The sequence below is a fragment of the Dipodomys ordii genome, unplaced genomic scaffold (assembly GCF_000151885.1).
Source record: "Dipodomys ordii isolate 6190 unplaced genomic scaffold, Dord_2.0 Scaffold215, whole genome shotgun sequence".
Classification (NCBI taxonomy): Eukaryota; Metazoa; Chordata; class Mammalia; order Rodentia; family Heteromyidae; genus Dipodomys; species Dipodomys ordii.
In genome coordinates, this window is record NW_012267431.1 from 308741 (window position 1) to 317930 (window position 9190).

Consider the following 9190-nt stretch of genomic DNA (forward strand, 5'->3'; position numbering starts at 1 on the left):
CATTTTCCTGGCTGCCTGGAGAACCTGATTTTTGCTGACATTCACAATGCCTAAGTTAACTGTGCAGACTTTTAGAGAGTTCTCAATAGGGACATGATTTCAGGTCCACAAACTTCTTTTCCTGAACATGTGGCCATAGTGTCAGCCAAAAGTCCCTGCTAGTTAGGGCTTTGAGCAGATACAGGGGGGTGGAATTTTACACTATCTTCCCTTTGACAACCCTAGCTTTTTACTACCCACTAGAACAGATTAATGACAAGCACAGTTACAAAGCAGACCCACATGGGCATTAGATAGGCATGGTTATAAACTATTTTCCTATGACCGCTCGGCTCTGATTAATTTTGAAGGGCCAAGCACAAGTAACTCCAGGATCTAACACCATCTCTCTCATCTGATCAGTGTTTTTCAACTGCCTCCAGATGCTTCATTGCTATCCCAGGAGTGTTTTTTGTTTTGTTTTTCTGGGATAATGTTCCATTGGCCTTTTCCTTGGTCAGTCGCTGGACTTGAGCATTATCCCTGAGCTCTCCCGCTCAATGCCAGTACCACAGCACAACTCCACTTCCAACATTCCACTGGTTAATCAGAGATGAGAATCTCACAAAGATCTTTCTGCCTGGGCTGGCTTGGAACTGTAGTTTTAAAACATATGAGTCTTTACCAAAAGCTCCTTTACTCCAATTGAAGCAACAAGGAGATGACATAGAAATAAGTTTAAGCATGATTTACCTGTAACTTATTAAGAGCCAAAGTTGCAGCTGATAAACTTTTCAGAGTCATCAGTCCTTCTGTGGACCCACCTGTGATTGCTACAGAAGACCTATGAAGGCAAACTTGCACCTCTGCCCTTACCAGTCCTGGAGCATGGGCAGAATTTGCAGGTTTGGGAGGAGACTTGAAAAGGGGGTCCCCGACATGGAATGGAACAAAAACATCAACCAGATTTCATGAATTACATCCCATCCAGCAGTTAGGAGGCCAAATGTCTAAAAGACAAGTTTGTGGTCTTTAAACAAATATCTGTTAACAATGGCTTTTTTTGGGAGAAAGTACCAGGAATGTACTCTATTCAACAAGCCTTGCTCCTTCCCTCCTCCTCCTCCTTCCTGTCTTTCTTCTTTCCACCTTCCTTCTCCGAGATGTTTCCAGACTAGTGTTAAGGAAAGGAACCCAAAATCTATGCTTTGCACATGGGTGCCTTCAACATGCAATAGGAGATACACAGAAGAGAGGAATTAAAAACTTTTCAACTCAGGACCATGATCAAAGACTGATGTAGTCAGGGAAGGATGTGTGGGACACAAAATACAGGATGGATAGTAGAGACATTGAGACTTTCTCCTACTACATTACCACAGAAAAAATTGGGAGCATGACTTAAAAACCACCCTTACAAAGTGTGTGGTACCCAACTTCTGTAAACTAATGATTTAGGGGTCTGAAATCTGAGTGTTGTGGTTTGAAGTTAGCCTGAGCAGGAATGTTCCTGAGACTCTTCACTTAACCATGAAACAAGCAGGAAATGGAACAAGGATTGAAATGGTAGAGCAGTAGTCTTGAGGGAAAAAAAAGAAACAGAAAGAGGGACAGAGACACTGAGAGAGAGAGAGAGAGAGAAAGAAAGAAAGAAAGAAAGAAAGAAAGAAAGAAAGAAAGAAAGAAAGAAAGAAAGAAAAAGAGGAAGAAAATTCATACTTATTTCTAACATCCTCACCCCTTCCCAACTTTCTTCCAGCTTCTTAGGGGTTATGAGTCTGGACTTGTGGTTATAGATGACTGAATATATCATTTACTGAATAGTCTCCTTGCTCTCTCTCAAAAGAATATGTGGTAGGTTTTGTACAGCTTGTTTGAAACAAATAATACTGATTTCATAACTTAGTGACTATAAAGAATGTTTATTAAATATTTGATATGAGATTTTCTTGTTTAAAATAATGAAAAATAATATGTGGGGTAAGGGTTGGTAGCTGAAGCCTGTAATCCTAGCATGAACAAAGTCAGGGAGGGTGTTTTGAAGAACCTGGGTAATTCAAAGTGCAAATGACACAGGGAACAAATACACATCTATCAACCAGGCACCAGTGGCTAAGATCTGTAATCCTAGCTACTCAGGAAGCTGAAACCTGGAGAATAGTGATTTAAAGGCATCAAGGAGCAGAAAATAAAGAATGGTTCCATCTATAATTAACCTTCAAAAAGAAACTCCTGAAGGTATGACTCCAGTGTTAGACCTCCAGTCATGAGTGATAAAGCCAACCAAGTGTGAATTCAAATGCAGCTACCATTTCCTAGAATACAAAACAGAAAAAACACCTAAGGACCTTCTGAAGTATAGGTGGCATGAACACAGATAGCATTCTTCTGAGAGGAAAAGAGGAATGCACATGAGCAGTCATGAACATTGTGCCAGCTGACCTGCTATGATCTGCTAATTCCTGTCCCTTAACCAAGGTAGATATCCTCAGCTCCCTTGGTCAGCAAGGAAACTTGCTCCTCCCTGGAGCTCAGGGCCAGACAATGGTATTGGGCTGGAATCAAATCATGTCAGGTGTCTCTGAGGAGAGGAAACTGATCCTCTTCTTTTTCTGAATTCAGTTCCAAATTGTATTTGGAAAACATTTTCTAGTCTTTTTTCCTACCTTACTGAGACTCCTTTCTCTTTTCTCTTTTGCTTCCCCACGGCCTTTTCTGTTTTGTTATCATTCATTTACAATTCAAATCTACTTACTAATTTCATAATTCAACAATCTATAAAACAGAAATCTCCATTCCCATCACTTTTTTCCCTACTTGATTTTGGAATATTTCATTTTTACCATCTCATATCTAAGCCCAAGTTACTTCCTACAGGTGCTCAGATTTCTAATTCAACCTCTCAATGATTATTATGCATAATTACTCACATATATACTTATTCTCTAACCTTTTGTGAAGTTGGCACATTGTTCCACTCTCATTTTTGTGAGTGATGGGACTGGCGCTTGAACTCAGAGCCTAGAGATCACACAGGCCTTTCTTACTCAAGGTTGCCTCTTTATATGTTGAATGACACCTCAACTTACAGCTTCTTTCTGGTTGACTGAACATAAGAGTCTCTCCACCTTTGCTCCTCAGGCTGCCTACTGTCTTCCAAACTCAGATGTGAGCCTCTTTTTTAGGATTACTGTTATGACCCACAGATTCAACCTCACTCATGCTGTAGGAACCTAACTGCACCATTTCGCTTCAGTATGACTAGGATGATTTGGGGATTTTGTTTTGAACTTCACACTTATTTTAGTGATATTGTTCCCACGTTTGATCTGTTACTTCACAGAACGCTTTGTGTATCCAGTATCTATAGCCTTTGTAACTTCCTAATTTAGAGATATATTTCCAAGAATAGTTGGCACCTTGCTCCCTCTGTAGTGGTGTTGAAGAGTGAAGACATTAGGGTACCCCATGTCTCACATACTTACAGGCTCTGAGAATGCTAGTCTACAGAGGACATGTAGCTGAGGAATTTTCTTCTCTTCTCCACAGCTCTTTTCCCAAAGGGAACATTCAACTGGATTGGGAAGATTCCACAGCTGCAGGTTGAAACCACAGTCAAGGAAGGAAGAACTTTTAGAGGAATAAATGGTGACTGTCTCCATCTTCTGTCTCGAAATACCTGTTGCTCAAACTTCCCTTTGTAGTCATTAAGCCTAGAAGCAGAAGCATCCAGGCTTCAGGATAAAAATTCTTTTTACAAAGCAACAAAAAAATCACGTGGTACCTTATAAATACATTCGAAGCAATAACAAGAAAGAAAAAAACACTTGTGTCCTTATCTTGGGGTTCATTTCACTTAACATCATCTTTTCTGACCATTTCTGCTTGTCTCAGACGTATACTAGTTATTGAAAATAAGGGAAACCATGGGACCTATGTTTCTTTGGGCCTGGCTTACTTCACTTAAAATAATTTTTTCCAAGTCTTTCCATTTCCTAACAAATGGTTGCTGTGTATGTCCCTCCCCCATGGTATAACCCCTGTTTTCACTGTAATGTTGGTATAATTTGGGGAAGGGAAGGGAAAAAACAAATTCTTTAAATAGGGATACGGGTTGACCCACTGAAACAATGATATGTATGTACAAGACACTATGTCAAAAAATGAACTTTACAATTTAGGCAGGGGGGGGAATGTAGTTGTGGAGATGGGAGGGAAGGGATTGTAGGGGACAAACAAAGGAGGAGACAACAATGCTTGATAAGAAATGTACTCATTAACTTGCTCATGTAATTGTAACCCCTCCTCTGTACAGTATTCTCACAATAAAAAACTTATTAAAAATTTTTTTTGCAATGAACAGTCCTAGGCTAGAGAATCACACCAAGTGTGCCATCTCAGTACAGAGAGTTTGGCCAGAGTGGGAAAATCCAAGCAAGGGGACAGATCTGAGCACTTGCCAGTAGCCCCGGCTGCGGAGGCAGAGGCGGCGGCCATGGCGGCAGCCATATTCGACATACCTACAGAGAGAGTCTGGGACAAAGGTGCCACATGGCAAGTGAGCGGATTCTACTCAACACCAGCAAGAACTGACAAGGAGCAGAAATCTTCATCCTGCAGACTGCAGACCAGAGATAGACCAGGAACCAAGACTCTGGCACGAGGAGAAACCTGACATCCTCACTCCTTCTCAGGGAGCAGAGGAGGGAAGGCCACCCCTCCCCCAACACTGGAAATCTCCATCTTTGATGCTGACAAAGGCCTGGCTGAGCAGCTGGCTCCAACTCAGGCCTTGGAAGAAAACAAAACAGTCATTTAGAAGGTCACAGGAACCAGACCTGACCTGCCAGGCTCAGCTCCACCCAGGGGAAAGTCACCCAGCCCAGGCAGAGAAAAATCTGCCAGCCCCAGGAGTGGCTTTCTTCACTGGGTAAACAGAGCCAGAGGCTGCCCTTCCCTACAGCAGCCTAGACAAACAATTGAAACTCAGTAAATATAGACCCTAGGAATGGCTCCAAGCTGGGCTCTGTATCTCAGGAGCTAGGCCCTCAGGGAAAAGCTGTTTGCTGAAAGGCCTCAACCCTACCCAGAACCCAGCCTCATCACAGCATCTCCAAACTAGAGGAAACAGCCATCTCCCTCTTTTGTGATTCTCAAAGCAGATTTCCCTCTCACTGAACTAGCCTGGGAGGAGGATCACAAAATCCTGGGTAATGCAGAGCATTTTTCTGCCTGCCCAACAAACTGACTTAAGAAACCAAATCAAGCCACAGGAAAACCAAACACCACAAGTGGACCAGAGACTCCACCAAGAGACTAGTTACGTACACAGGGGAGATACAGGATCTTCCCATCCAACCCCCCCAAAAAAAATCAAAGAACTCTTTTTTGTACATTTTTTTAATTTTTATTTTTTTAAAATTGTTTTCTATTAATCTTTTTTATCCTCTCATAATTTTTATTTTAGGGATGTGTGTGTGTGTGTGTGTGTGTGTGTGTGTGTGTGTTATTTTTAATCTCTTTTGACCTTTTGGTCCCTTTTTTTAATTCTTTTCATTTTTTTTCTATCTTTCCTTCTTTTTTGAGTGATTTAATTGCTGTTCTGCTCATCCCCAGATATATACTTGTCATTGATTATTAGACCTTATCCCCCATTGTGTACATACTTAATCCAAAAATTATTACTCAATTCACAACCTCTTAAGCTTAACTTCTTTAATAGCAGTATTATCTCTTGATACCTATATAATTTTCAAGTAACTAATTTTAAGAATTTTTATTTTTTAGTTTTTCATGTTTCCTTTCTATCCCTCCCCTCCTCTCATCCTATCCTTTTCTACTCTCAATTTCATTTCTTTATACTTATGTAATTTTTAAGTGTTTCTCTTTAAAATTTTTTGTTTTTCCTTTTTTTTGTCTCTCTCCTATCATTCTGTCCAATCTATTTTCCTCTCTGAGATTAGGACTTGGTTAAATTCACTCTCCTTTTACCTTTCCACATCCCTTTAATCCTATTTTTGCCCACATTTCTCCCTAAACCTAATAATTTCTGGTTTGTCTTCTTTGCTGTTCTTAGCCCATTAAGCCATAGTTGTTTAATGTTGAATAGATTGTATCTGTTGAACTAGATTGTATCTGCAGCCATTTTGACTGTGCAACTACAAGACTCTGGTTGATGCTTGCCTTAAAATAGTGTTCTAGCATAAAATTGGTGTTAGTTTCATACCAAACGGGCAGAACAAGCTGGAAAAACACAAGAAAAATAGCAAGTCTGGGTATCTCAATTCCCACTCATGTCAATTATATTCACCCCGATTTTCATATGTTTCTTGGTTTTCTTTCTAAGGTTCTAAGCCTCCTTTTAATATTGTTTCTTTTTTTATGGATAACCTCCTTTAGATACTCATTATTGGTACATCCACTAGTAAACCTTTTCTAAATTTTCTGTTATCTGAGAATGACTCTACCCACTATTCCTGAAGCATATTTCCCTAATCCTAGAATTCAGAGTTAATAGTTCTTTACCCTTGATAAAATATGCCACTACCTTCCAGACATTTGTGGATTCATAGGAGAAGTATGTTACTGTTTAAATACATGTTCCTCTTGAGGTAATATGAGTATTTCTCTGTAGCTGCTATGGGGAGTTGTTTTTAATAAATATTTTTATTGTAATTATAAAGGTATTGTATGGAGGGGTTATCATTTCATAAGCCAGATAATGAGTACACATCTTTTTGGACAATGTCAAACCTCCCCACACTCTGTCCAAATTTTTTCCTCAGGAGATTTTATTTTTAATCTTAGTTTTCATAAGCCGGTTTGATGTTTCTTGTATGTATATTTTGGGGTGTTGTCTGACCTATGTTTGTGGCTTTGTTTAGAATGACAATTTATCTTTAAACACGTTGGAGTGCTTTTGTGGTCTGCTTGTCTGGTCTGGTCTGGTTTTCTATTTCCAAGAAGCTAAATTGAAGCTAAGAGGTAAATGGCACACTGATGTAAAGTTTTTAGTTCTGAAGGCATGGTGATTTGGTGATTTAGGAAGGTTCACATTTGAATGAGATTTTTTTTTCCAGGACTTACCACAAAACATTACAGAGTATACACTTGGGGTTGACTGGAGCTTGAGGCACCAGGGCCAGAGTTGTGCAGGACTGGGACTCACAGTATCTAATGAGGTTAATAATAGCTCTTCACCTCTGCAATTCAAAAATGGCCCTCAAGAACAAGGTATTAACATAAAGGATATTGACACCATATGAAAAGCATATCAAGTATTCAAAAGCAAAACCTAAACTATTTGCTGTGGAGAAAGTATCGTGCTGATGTGTAGTAGAGGGCAAGGTAGATTATCTCCTGAAATGAAAGGGATATTCAGATGCTGATAATACCTGGGAAGCAGAAGACAATGTAAATTGTCCAGACCTAATTGAGGCTTCTCTAAATTCTCACAATGCTAGTTTATCTGATGGTAGCACATCAAATGAGCCAAGAGATGCAGGTGATAACTCAAGGGAATTTGTTAGGTGTCTAGAGCCTAAACCAATAATTGGTATTGAATTAAGTAGTGGAGGATTGATGTTTGTCATGAAGTGGAAAGATTCAGATGAATCTGAGTTGGTGCTGGCAAAAGAGGCTAATGTAATATGCCCTCAGATAGTAATTGTTATTTATGAAGAAAGAAAAATGTAGCATTCTTTTCCATAAGATGAAACTCAGTAATCTTTTGATTCATTTATGTATGTATATATATACATATATATACATATACACATACATATACATATATATGAATATATGTATAATCAACATTGTATATTGAATTAATGATGTGAAACAGTAACTTACTTATAATAAAGTTTGATAAGTTAGTTTTGAACATAGTATTGAGGAGTTGTTGAGATACATCTTTTTCATCAATACCGCCAGCTATTTTATTAAATAAAATAAGGGCTTTTTGTAGTTGTTTCTTCTTTCAGAAAAGAATATTTGCTTCCATGGTTTATTTCCTCTTTTAATAACAAGTTTCTATAAATGTTATGCAATATTTTGTTCATTACTTAATCAGAACAGCATCTATTTAAGTGAAGTGTTGATAGTGAATCACAGTTTTTAATTTGTATGTCTATATACATAAAACACAGTGTCAGTTTTCTATTTTAGAGATTTTGCTTATTCAGAGGTGCTGGGCACCACACTCAGGTCCTTGAAAATCCTAGGCAAAGGATTTATCACTGAGTGACATTCCCTGTCCCTTGTTTTGTTTTTTCAACTTTGGTTTTGTTTTTGGTGTATATTTTAGAAATAGGTTCACTAGCAGCACTAGCTGGTCTTGAGCTTGCTAGGTAGCCTAGCTGGCCTCAAGCTTTACTTCTTCCTGTCCCTGCCATAGATATTTAAATGCAGTAGGTTGTTTGAAAAAGGTCCTGAATAAAATTTATCTTAAGCTTCTTCCAAAATAATGAGAAAATAAGACAAATTTATTTTCTTTAATTAGGTAAGCAAAACTCAGACATAGAAAAGTGTCTGTAGTAAGTTGTTTCTGCACAGAATATTGGAAGTTGTATACTACCAGCTCACAAATCCTGGTAGATCTAAGACCCCACCTGTGGAAACACAATCAGCTTTAGTCAATGTATAAGTACACCAAATGGACCTGGGACTATTGTTCCACTTGTTCTCTGCTTGCACATGAGTTTAACTTACAGAAGGCCTTCTGGCCACTAAGACAAATCATTTGATTTTGCTCTGCCATTCAGTTTGGGTTTGTTTCATCACTCTCATTGGGAGATCTAGGGCCTGAGTTGATAGGGCACACTCTGTCATAGTTTGGGCTATTGTGCATTATTCCCTTCAGGGCAATATGGATGAAAGAATGACTCCGACTGCAACATTTGTAGATGGTTGAGGTCCTAACTGCACATGAGTTTCTGTTGGCACCACTCTAGGAGACAAAACAATCCTAAGCAATGGTCTTGGTGTCAGAGTTGAGAGGTCTAATTCTTGTTTAGTCAGGACATAGTTCCTCCAGATAGTAATGTGGGATACTATAAGTACTTGTTTGGGAGAAGTTTTAAAGTGCTAAGTCTGTCTTTGTGATTATGCTATGGAGTGTGATGAGGGTAATTTTGTCTGGGTATATATTGAGAGGGTTGGTTGAGTACACCTCTATAGTCTGGTTCAGCCTCCCTGCTGGATCATGCTACCA